Source organism: Pelophylax lessonae (genome assembly GCF_965119305.1).
Source record: "Pelophylax lessonae genome assembly, chromosome: 2".
Classification (NCBI taxonomy): domain Eukaryota; kingdom Metazoa; phylum Chordata; class Amphibia; order Anura; family Ranidae; genus Pelophylax; species Pelophylax lessonae.
The window spans coordinates 213032231-213043651 of record NC_138769.1 but is presented as its reverse complement, the minus strand read 5'-3'; the positions used below and the strand labels follow the sequence as shown (position 1 = coordinate 213043651).

The window sequence follows — 11421 nt, the reverse complement described above, 5'->3', positions numbered from 1 at the left end:
GAGCCACATGTTGCAAGTAACCAGACAGTGGCTACTAGCTCAGCTTGCTACAAAGCGTACCACTGTCGCACGAATGCGAAGTCTTCCAGGAGTAGGGGTGTCCGCTGGCATTGTACCAATGCGTCTGTCTAGATCCAGCTGGAATTCGTCTGGTGCTCGTCGTCACAATCTCCAGTCATTCGTCTGGTCCAGGGGTGGGGGCTTCCATCTGTCGCGATGCGTGGATCCAAACCGGGGAGTTGTCTGTCAGTACCGCTGTTCTGGTCACTGCTTGAACTGTTGCAGGAGGTCCGTAGGGTGGTTCTAGCGACGTCAGCTTATGGAGTGGCCTTCACCAGGACTCTGTCTCCAGGCTTGAATGGGTGGGTTGGTGCACCTGTTGGCAAAGGAAACGAGAGCGAGATATCACCATAATCACTGTTTAATTTTTTCGATTAATTAATTCTGCCCACATTTTCCTCTTGCAAAATCTCTAGATATGAGAATAAATGGACTCATGGGGTTGAGACGGGTCTGAAGTCATTCTGACTTTAGCAAGAATAGCAGGTAAGTACAGAGACAAAAATACAAGTTTTACAAGAATGGCAGGAGTATTTTGCACACTGGGCTTCTGGCCTGCAGGCAGGCAGAAAAAATAAATGCTAGTGAAACTACTCGCAGCACTGGGGTTTAGGGCCTACAGGAAGGCAGGTAATTAATGGCACTGTTTTGGGAGAACACAGCATGCACCAATGGTGAGGGCCCTTGGAGGGGTTGAACTGCCTTGTATTCCTCCAAAGGTGGAGATGGGTTAAATTGCAGTCCTCTGACTCAGCCAAGCAGGCAGCTACCTAGAACTGAGAATCCCTTGCATGGCTAAGATGCTGTGATCACTGAACAACAGGGAGTGAAATTCAAGCTGTCTTGTGTACATGGACACATAGAGACACACAAAACAGCTAGAAGTCAGTACTCATGCAAACATAAATCTATACGGGTTTGCACAATTGCTTGGTGACACCTGAACAGGAAATTAAAACCAAATAGCCTTGGAGACACAGGATCTGACTTCAAGGACAATTCATATGCAAAACCTGGGCAATGAGTCACCTTTAGGATGAAAAGAGATCAACTAATTGAATTCACCGCAGGAGGTTACCTTTAAAATTTTATCAAAGTAGTAACGCTGGCATAAATTCATTTTAATTCTTAGCATACTATCAACAAGTCAACCACTTCCATCCTATTTTTTTTTTTCTAGGACCAATATACTTTAAAAAGACCAGATATGCTTAATTATCTAAAGCATAGCACCTAATTAATGCCACAGCTCATATATGTCAAATTAGAACACATCAAATATCTGACACCCAATAAATAAAAACTTTCTAACACCCATAAAAACAGTCTAATCAATCAGAAAAAAACAATTTGGAAACAATACTCCCATAAGGTTGGTTGTCGTTGAAGGCTGTGCTTGTTCGTGCTGAAAATCTCAAATTAAAGTTATCTGAGGAATAAGCATGAAGAAAAGTTTAGTAACAAAACATTTTATTTTTCCTCCTAAAAATAAACCAACGGTTAGAGGAATTTAGCATACAGTAAGCATATCAAACATTTCCCTTCCTAACAGTGCACTTCTCTAATACCAAAAATTGTTGACGTCAAAGTAATTATTACCACGTGGATTTCTAGATTTTTTGTTATGCAATGGTATACCATAAACTTAAAGAAAAAAAAATTATTATTGTTAACCATGGTTGAAAAAAAAAATGAGCAGCTCAAAACATTAGTAATTCCTCATTTGAATACAAGAACCCATACGTCACCCATTCTTCACCCATTCGGAACATTCCTCAAAAATTGTTTTCTCTACAAAGCAAAACTGATAGTTAAATTTGTATGACAATACAACTCTTTACAATCCCTTTGTAGTTACCTGTGTCACAGACAGGAGAGGGGGAAGGGGGGTTTGTTTGCTAAAAAGGCACTAGAAAATATATATATTTTTTTAAAAGTCGGTGACACAAAACCTTAATGATAAAAGTTCAAAATTGCTTACGATTTTTAAGGATAGAAATACAATTTTAGTCCTTAAGGTCACACTTTACACACCAAATATATATTTCCTTGCTTCTAAAAGCTGCCATGACCAGTATAGTACGGCAAAATCACATCACTTTAAAACATAAGTAATAAACACAAAACAAATTATTATGCAACCAATATTCATTTAGTGTTATGAAATGCTTTGCTGATACAGCACCTTTAGGAACAGTGTTAAAACGAACACAACATAACGATTCATGGATCTAAGGTTGCCCATACACGATACAATTTTCATACAATCTTCCTAAACGTAAATTTCATCATTTTCTCGGAATTCTCCTTACCTTGAGAATTTCCCATTATCTAAGCTCAGAATACAAAGTGAGATCAGCTGAGTTTGAAGGTTTATATATATCTGTGGGTGGTAAGGTCAGTGTTTAAACTTTATTGGGAAACCTAGTTACCCAACTTATGTGGTTTCCTGCGTCTTAATAATCAGATTTATATATATATCCAACTCATGGTTTGCTGTTAACTATCCTTTGGTGGGCAAGTTTTATACCTTCAGGCTCAGCTTAATATCACATACAATCTCCACATACATCTATACAATGGCATGCAATCTTATATAACGACTAAATACACTTAAGTGTCTATACAAATATATATGCAAGGTTTTTAGGAGGGAGAATTCACTATCACACACAGTACTGCTTTGTAACTGGGTTCCAAACCCTGGGATATCAGACCCCATCTTATCTTTGGAGCTTCAGGCCTCTGGAGTATCAGACCCCATCTTTGGGAATATCAGATTCCCGGGAGGTGCTAAAATTAGCGGTTAACTGGGTACCGTTTATCTGCTCTGACAGTATAGGGTAGTAATAACAATAATAAAAATATAATTACTTACCTCATACTGTGTTTTGGCAGATCTCACTTTTCTGACACCAAACTGTTAGCTCAGATCTCGTCAGGAGGCAATCACGATGATATACAGCCCGTCAGTTGCTAACCCCCCAATAGATAGTGAATTCACTCTCGTCCGGCCGGGAGTTATGACGAAACATAGCACTCAAACTTAGTGCAGTCACAACTGTTTATTTCAAGTTTCGTGCTCCCATTTAAAGGATATTTCGGCGGCAAAAACAGCTTGAAACTGGTTTACAATTCATCAGTCAAATTAACAATAGCACATCTCAGACAGAACAGTACATGAAAGGGCCTTTTGCTTTCGCCATGCATCTGTGTCAATATGAGGTGTTCCCGTATCTGAATTTGTGTCCTGTGACAGAGTCGCCCCGTCTGCATTCAGTTGTCATGTGTTAATGTAAGCAATTGTCAATTGTTTATGGGTGGTGTCAGTAATCTCTTATGCAAAGTGTCTTGTAATCTAAATGCTAAATATCCAACTGTCAAGTGTTCAAATGAATGAATGGAGGGGTGGTTTAACATGTCGTCTAAATGCAAAATACAGCTGGCTGCTGTCCAAGGTTGTTATGAATGGGTGCTAGTCTGGCTTGTTAAATCTGTAATTGCTGGTTGCCACATTTCATCGTAGAATGAGCATAAACTGAAATATATATCTGAAATATCATAAGGCATGTTAATACAATCTTTCAAACACCTTTTCGGTATGATAATGTGAATTATATCTGTGGGTTGATAGAGGTTGCTGTGGAGTTTTCCGGTGTCGATGGAGTCCCTGTAGTTTTTTGTATACTTTGTATTTTCTGGTTTTTTTTTGGTTTGTATTTTATTATGTGCATTGTGTATAACTGAAAAACTCCAATAAAAAGTATTTAGAATAAAAAAAAAAAAAAGAAAAGAAAGGGCTCACAGAAACTGCTGCTGGAATTCAGGAATTGACATTCTCATCTGGCAGAGGGTGAAAAGACCCTGGTGGCAGTACCTTGCCCTCACCATCTGTTGGAGGGCTGTGTGACATTTCCCCTACCTTTAAAAGGGTGGTGCTACCTCACAGGGTTCTGCCAACAAAGCTGAGTCACACAGCGCCCAGAACATCAGTAGGATCAGTAGGATCCTCGCTGCGAAATCAGTCTTGTCACACAGCTTGTGGATACCTTGTCTTGGTTTAGAGTCCCACAGTTATGCAGCAGCAAAGGCACAGAGCACTTAAGCTTTGTCTGCCACAGGATCACCTGCTTTAATGTTGTCCACAGAGCTACTGCCCATGCCAGCGAGATTGTCATTTGTGCTAAAGATGACCTAAGACCTGCTGTAGGGGTCAGTTGAGGATGTCCCCAATCCTGTGGAGGGGCTGTTGCTTAAGGCTAATGCTCTCTCAGAGGTGCCTACACCCAGGGAACAAGAATAAAAAGGACCTGCAATGCCATTTCATATTAGAGTACACCTCCATCCCAATTGAATACATAGAAAAGGAGAGGATTGCCCTGCGGGACTTTATATGAGGTGGACCCAATAGTCATAATACTCAAGTTGAAATGTATCTGGTTTATTGTGTAGAACCAATATACAAAAGTAATACAACATGAATACTTGATATACACAAAACATAACATGGTCATACAAATATATTAAAGTATCTCGTAGCAGTAACAGTATGCACATCAATACAAATATCTTGAAACTCGACGCACGTTTCGTGGGTCGCATTGCCCACTCGTCAGGAGTGTAAGTGTGCAGGCAAGTCTGAAAAGCAATTATTATTATTGTATTATAGACATGCAGGATTGATGGCTATTGGAGTATGAATACCCATATGGGGAGACAACATACTCACAAATATAGCCGCGTCATTGTGCTTAAACCGCGCTTCCATATGGTGGCGGCCAAATAGTCAGACATGGAAGCTGAGGGGGCAGGATCCGAAGGCATTGTATTCGACTCAAGGAGAGCAATGAGAATGTGTTGTAAGTATATCAATCAAACACCTGACCAGTCTCTAAATGAAAAAGTATACATGTAGGTAAGTGAGCAGCTACTTCCTGTATGATAGCAGCCAACAAATGATAATGGTCATATATAATAAATGTATATCAGAGACATGAATATGGACCAGGGAATGAAAAGAAATAACCAAAGGGTGAAGAAAATGCCCAGGTGGATAAAAGTAAACCAAATGGATAAGGATAAAAAGATTAGTTGTAAGACTGAGTAAAGCCAATAAAAATATATCATAAACAGGCAAAAAATTTGGGGGAGCATACCCATGTATTTCCAAAGCTGCTGCAGCTATGAACCAAAAGACATGTATATTAAAAAAGAATAGCGCGCAAATGCAAAAGAAATTACTACCAAATCTGAAGAGAGTCCATAAATAAAAATGGGGGTTTGGTCCCACCATATGGCCATATCGTGCTCAAGCCCACTACTGCGTCAAAGTACCCCATTATCAGTGGGTCCTACACTATCTTTTGCATTTGCGCGCTATTCTTTTTTAATATACATGTCTTTTGGTTCATAGCTGCAGCAGCTTTGGAAATACATGGGTATGCTCCCCCAAATTTTTTGCCTGTTTATTATGTATTCGGTCTGACCAGACTATCGAGGTTGAGCAGCCCTCCCCACCCCCCACACACACCTGTACTCAATCAGTGTCCACCATCAAGTGGATATAGGAGGAGTCCCCTGTAGTGCATTTGCACATCTCTCCCAGCAAGGAGTATTATCTCCAAGGGTTAGAAAGGCTGGATTCATCTCTTTTTCATGGATAGTGTAGGACCCACTGATAATGGGGTACTTTGACGCAGTAGTGGGCTTGAGCACGATATGGCCATATGGTGGGACCAAACCCCCATTTTTATTTATGGACTCTCTTCAGATTTGGTAGTAATTTCTTTTGCATTTGCGCGCTATTCTTTTTTAATATACATGTTTTTTGGTTCATAGCTGCAGCAGCTTTGGAAATACATGGGTATGCTCCCCCAAATTTTTTGCCTGTTTATTATGCATTCGGTCTGACCAGACTATCGAGGTTGAGCAGCCCTCCCCACCCCCCACACACACCTGTACTCAATCAGTGTCCACCATCAAGTGGATATAGGAGGAGTCCCCTGTAGTGCATTTGCACATCTCTCCCAGCAAGGAGTATTATCTCCAAGGGTTAGAAAGGCTGGATTCATCTCTTTTTCATGGATAGTGTAGGACCCACTGATAATGGGGTACTTTGACGCAGTAGTGGGCTTGAGCACGATATGGCCATATGGTGGGACCAAACCCCCATTTTTATTTATGGACTCTCTTCAGATTTGGTAGTAATTTCTTTTGCATTTGCGCGCTATTCTTTTTTAAAATAAAAATATATCACCATAGAGTGCATATGTGAAGTGATGAAATAAAGACATATACCCAGGGAACAACCAAGCAATAGCAATTCACCAGAGCACGACTGAAGAGGTTAATGGCACACAACTGTGCCAGGGAATATGGTTGGGACTTTCCTAACATTTGTGAAGGGTTGTTTGAACAACTGAAAAAGCAGCGAGAACACATCTGTAAGCAGGTGGAGGGAACATATGGGTTTCTTGCGGCCTCAGCGCCATGTGGAAGGCAGCAACCTCTATTTGTCGAAATTTATTATTGTAATCCAGGAATTATTTTATGAATAGCAAATTTAAAATCAAAATTTTGTCAGTCAAGCCTAAGGCACTGGATGCCATAAAGACTGTTACACAGGATTACCCATGATTGGTGGAGGAGAAATGGTAGGCCCCTATTATTATCAGTTGTCACCCTGCCCTTTGGTAATGGCCATATGTAATATTTTTAAGTATATGTCTAATAATATATTGTGCAGCAGGTTTTCCAGGCATGGGGCCTGAGGTGGGTCTGCCATTGTTACCGGTAACACTCCCAGCACATTTGAACTGTAACTCCAGGTGTGAGAACTGAGACAATGACAATTCCGGCATCTTTGGTTTGTGTGTTTTATTATATTTTGGGGATAGGAAAAAGGAATGAGTGGGATACTCCTCTGGTTCAACTAAGTACAATTTCGGGACTCTTCTAGGAAAAATGCCTGTTAGCGCTGTCTTGGCGCCAGCCGACGCTAGCCAACGCTTCCTGATGCTTGGATATACTGTAACACTGAAAACTGTCCTGGAACCTCGACTTTAATTCAGAAGTTCCAGGACTGTAGAATACTTGACTCCTGACACTGCTTTGCTTAAAAGTCACTGAATAGCCCCTCCAGCCCTGCGCTGGCTTGAGGTAGCTCTTTGTAAATTCCTGTGCTGCTGCAACTCTCAACTGGTACACTCCACACTGTACACTGGCTCTTCAGGGCCCAAACTGCAGGCGCCCCCTTTAATACTTTCAGGGTCCTCAACTTAGGTACCCCCTCTAACACTTCAGGGTCCTCTGACCAGGCACCCCTTTTACAGCCAGCTGACTCTTGGATCCCAGAACCTCCTTCGGAGCAGTCCCCTCTGAAACTAAGGAGTGGCCCCCTCTGACCAGAAGGAGGAAGAGGAGAGAGGAGGAGAGCGTACCCGGAAGCAGGAAGCAGAGCAGCAGAGCAGCTTATGTGTGTGTGTGAGAGGAAAGCAGCCGCCAGGGAGCTGTGTGCGAGAGGAGGGAGGAGGAGCCGCGGTTGACCGCGGGTGACAGGTGCGGGGGAAGCCGCACAAGGAAGCCGGGTGTCAGGTGCCAGGGAAGCTCAAGGAATGGAACAAAACGGAGACAGCTGCGGAGGAGGGACAATTGTGAGTGGGGGACTGATCAGCTGATTGGCTGTTTGAGGGGGGGAAACGAAGTGACTGGGAGCTGGGACTGATTGTGGGCGGTGAACTGTGACTGTGATTGTTTGCAAAACTGTGACTGACTGTGAACAGTAACTGTAAGGTGACCATAAGTGACTTGTGAATTTTGCGATCGAGTAGCGTACAAACCTTCTTGTGACCAAGTAGCCTGTGACCTTCTTTCGACCGAATAGTGTGCAACTTTCTGGTGACTGAGTAGTGTGCGACTTTCTGGTGACTGAGTAGCGTGCGACTTTCTGGTGACTGAGTAGCGTGCGACTTTCTGGTGAGTAAGTAGCGTGCGACTTTCTGGTGAGGGAGTAGCGTGTGACTTTCTGGTGACTGAGTAGTGTGCGAGTTCTGTTGACTGAGAAACGTGCGACTTTCTGGTGACTGAGTAGCGTGCGACTTCTTGCGACCGTGTAGCATGCGACTTCTTGCGACAGTGTAGCGTGTGACCCTCTTGTGACTGAGTAGCGTGCGACCCTCTTGTGACTGAGTAGTGTGCGACCCTCTTGTAACTGAGTAGCATGCGACCCTCTTGTGACTGAGTAGCGTGCGACTTTCTTGTGACTGAGTAGCGTGTGAATTTTTGCGACTGAGTAGCGTGTGAATTTTTGCGACTGAGTAGCGTGCGACTTTTTTGCAACTGAGTAGCGTGCAACTTTCTTGAATCTTGGGGGGACTGGTGAGTACCTTAGCGACTGGTGAGTACCTTAGCGACTGGTGAGTACCCCAGGTTTAGTATCAGGGGAGATAGAGGTAGTGTAGGTAAGGAATAGCAGGTCGTTACTAATTATCCTCATAGAGTAGAGGGTAATAATATCCGACAGGATTGGGGATGCCACTCAGTGCACTTCTTGCTGCATGTATGCGTTCCTTGATGAACCAATTGAGGGCGAATACTGCTGTGCAAGATGTGAGCGACTTGTTTCTCTGGAAGCCCAGGTCCTGTATCTAGAGAACAAGGTAGCAACACTGCGTAGCATCAACAACCTGGAAAGGAGCTTGGACATTACCCATCAGACGCTGGCAGGGGCCGGCATAGAGGAGGGAGGAGTAGAGGAGACGCAGGCATCAGAGGTAGGCAGTTGGGTGACCGTTAGGACGGGTAGGGGGAAGAGCGCTAGGGAGGCCAGTCCTGAGTTGATACACCCTAACAAATTTGCAGAGTTTCATGTTGATGGGGATATCAGCTCAGGGGTGGCAGTGCTGGAGCAGGCGCCCTTCCCCAGCTGCCAGGGGAGTGGCGGCTCCAGGAAGGTGGGGGGCCGAGACTCAGGAAAGGTTAGACAGGTTGTGGTAGTGGGGGACTCAATTATCAAGAGGACAGAGAGGGCAATCTGTCGAAATGATTGCGGTAGCCGGACAGTATGTTGTTTACCCGGCGCTCGAGTTCGGCACATCGCGGTTCGGGTAGACAGATTATTGGGCGGGGCTGGGGATGACCCAGCGGTCATGGTGCATGTGGGCACTAATGACCAAGTAAGAGGAAGGTGGAGGATCCTAAAGAACGATTTCAGGGACTTAGAGAATAGATTGAGGAATAGGACCTCCAAGGTGGTTTTCTCTGAAATACTGCCGGTACCTCGAGCCACACCAGAAAGGCAGAAGGGGCTTAGGGAACCTAACAAGTGGCTGAGGAAATGGTGTAGGAAGGAGGGGTTTGGGTTCCTGGAGAACTGGGCTGACTTCTCAGTCGGCTGCCGGCTCTTTAGTAAGGACGGACTGCACCTTAATGGGGGCGGTACAGCTCTTTTGGGGAGAAAGATGGCCACCAAGTTGGAGGGGCTTTTAAACTAGGAGAAGGGGGGAGGGCACAGTGGTAGAGTCAGATAGGAGGGATCTAAGGACAGAAGGCGTTACTAAGGACAGCAGCGACAGCAGTTACGTAAGGTCTAATAGCGGGGGGACTGTGCGGGAAAACATCAAACCAAAGAGGAATAAAAGTAAGCGCCAATCACTATCAACTTGATTTTATGGAAGGGATGACACAAAATTGGGCAGGGCAATAACTTCACAACATGAGGCAGATATCTTACAGAATGACCTGAACCAAATAATAGAGTGGGCAACTCCATGGCAAATGAGGTTTAATGTGGAGAAGTGTAAGGTTTTGCACTTGGAGGCTAAAAGCATAAAAGCACAATAAACTTTATGGGGGGAACCTTTGGGGGAACCAAAAATGGAGAAAGATCTGGGAGTCTTAGTAGAAGACTGACTTAGCAATAGCATGCAATGTCAAGCTGCAGCTGCCAAGGCCGGCAGAATATTAGCATGCATAAGGAAGGGGATGTATTCCCGAGATAAAACTATAATCCTTCCACTTTTTAAAACTCTGGCCCGACCACATCTTGAGTATTCTGTCCACTTCTGGTCGCCATTCCTCAGAAGGGATGTGTTGGAGCTGGAGAGAGTCCAGAGAAGGGCAACCAAAATGATTAGGGGATTGGAGGACCTTAATTATGAGGATCGTTTACAATCGCTTGATTTATTCTCCCTGGAGAAGAGACGCCTGAGAGGGGACATGATAATAATTTACAAATACCTCAATGGTGATATCAGCAAAGAAAAAAAGCTATTCAGTCGCAAGGATTGCATGAGGACACGAGGACATACAATGCAATAAGAGGAGAAGCGTTTTAACCTCAGGCAACGTAGGGGCTTCTTCACTGTTAGGGCTGCAAGACTGTGGAATTCTCTACCACAAGAGGTAGTTACTGCAGGAAGTATGGCTACTTTCAAAAGACTCTTGGACGTACATCTCAAGGCTCAGAACATTCAGGGGTATGAGAGACGATAACGGCCACACACACCTACACAGGTTGAACTGGATGTACTGTTGTCTTTATTCAACCTCAACTACTATGTAACTATGTAACTATGTAACTAGGGGCAATCCACAGTACTCACGACCTTTGTAGGCTTTCCTGGGACTGGACCCCTCTCTCTCTGCTGGTTCTCGGCACACCGGATCCCTTTCAGCTCAACTCAGCACCCTCTGGATTCTCAGGCAGCACCCAGATACATCCACTTTCTTGGACAGGAGGAGAGACAGCCGTACTCCCCCTCCTGGGACTCTGCTTTCCACCAAAGATGCAGCATCATGCGCTCCCTTCAAACTTACACCCACTCCCAGAATCCTCCGTGGCAGAATCTGCCTTCTGGGGTAGATACAAGCCTGACTGAGCCACTGATTGGGTTTCCTCCACTGCCCTATGAAAATCCTCTCACAGAGCCAGTAGGTAGACTCCCCTCTCAGTAACCTCACCTGGGAGATATGACAGTCCAGCTGAAATCATGGCCCTGCTGGTAAGCAGCCAAGGCCCACTATACTTTACCTAGCACCTACCTGCAGGGTGCTACAGTTGTATAAAACATTTTCAAAAAGAACCTGCGCTTGGGTCCTTAACTAAAAAAAAAGCTGGCAGCACAATATCCTGATAAAACATATCTAGTAAACTGGAACAATTTCCCCGAAAACTACTTGCTACACCAAGTAGAAAATTACAAGAATGTGCATCTGTGTAAACGTACACTCTAAGAAAATGATTAAAACATTATGTAATAAACAAATGAAACATCCAAAGGATCATGCAAAACTGCATATGACATGCAATACATAAAGTGCTAAAATGCATATTCAAAAAAAAAGGGTGTAAGTCGATAAATA

General features: G+C 43.9%; 1 protein-coding gene across 1 annotated transcript in view; it reads right to left on the bottom strand.

The window, feature by feature from the left end:
* The window catches only part of KDM6A (lysine demethylase 6A), a 794872-nt gene extending 787325 nt beyond the window's left edge, over nt 1–7547 (bottom strand). Inside the window, exon 1 of the mRNA XM_082247554.1 lies at nt 7536–7547. The gene's annotated coding sequence lies outside the window, so the exon portion shown is untranslated. The remainder of the gene's footprint in view (nt 1–7535) is intronic.
* Nucleotides 7548–11421: the final 3874 nt, after the last annotated feature.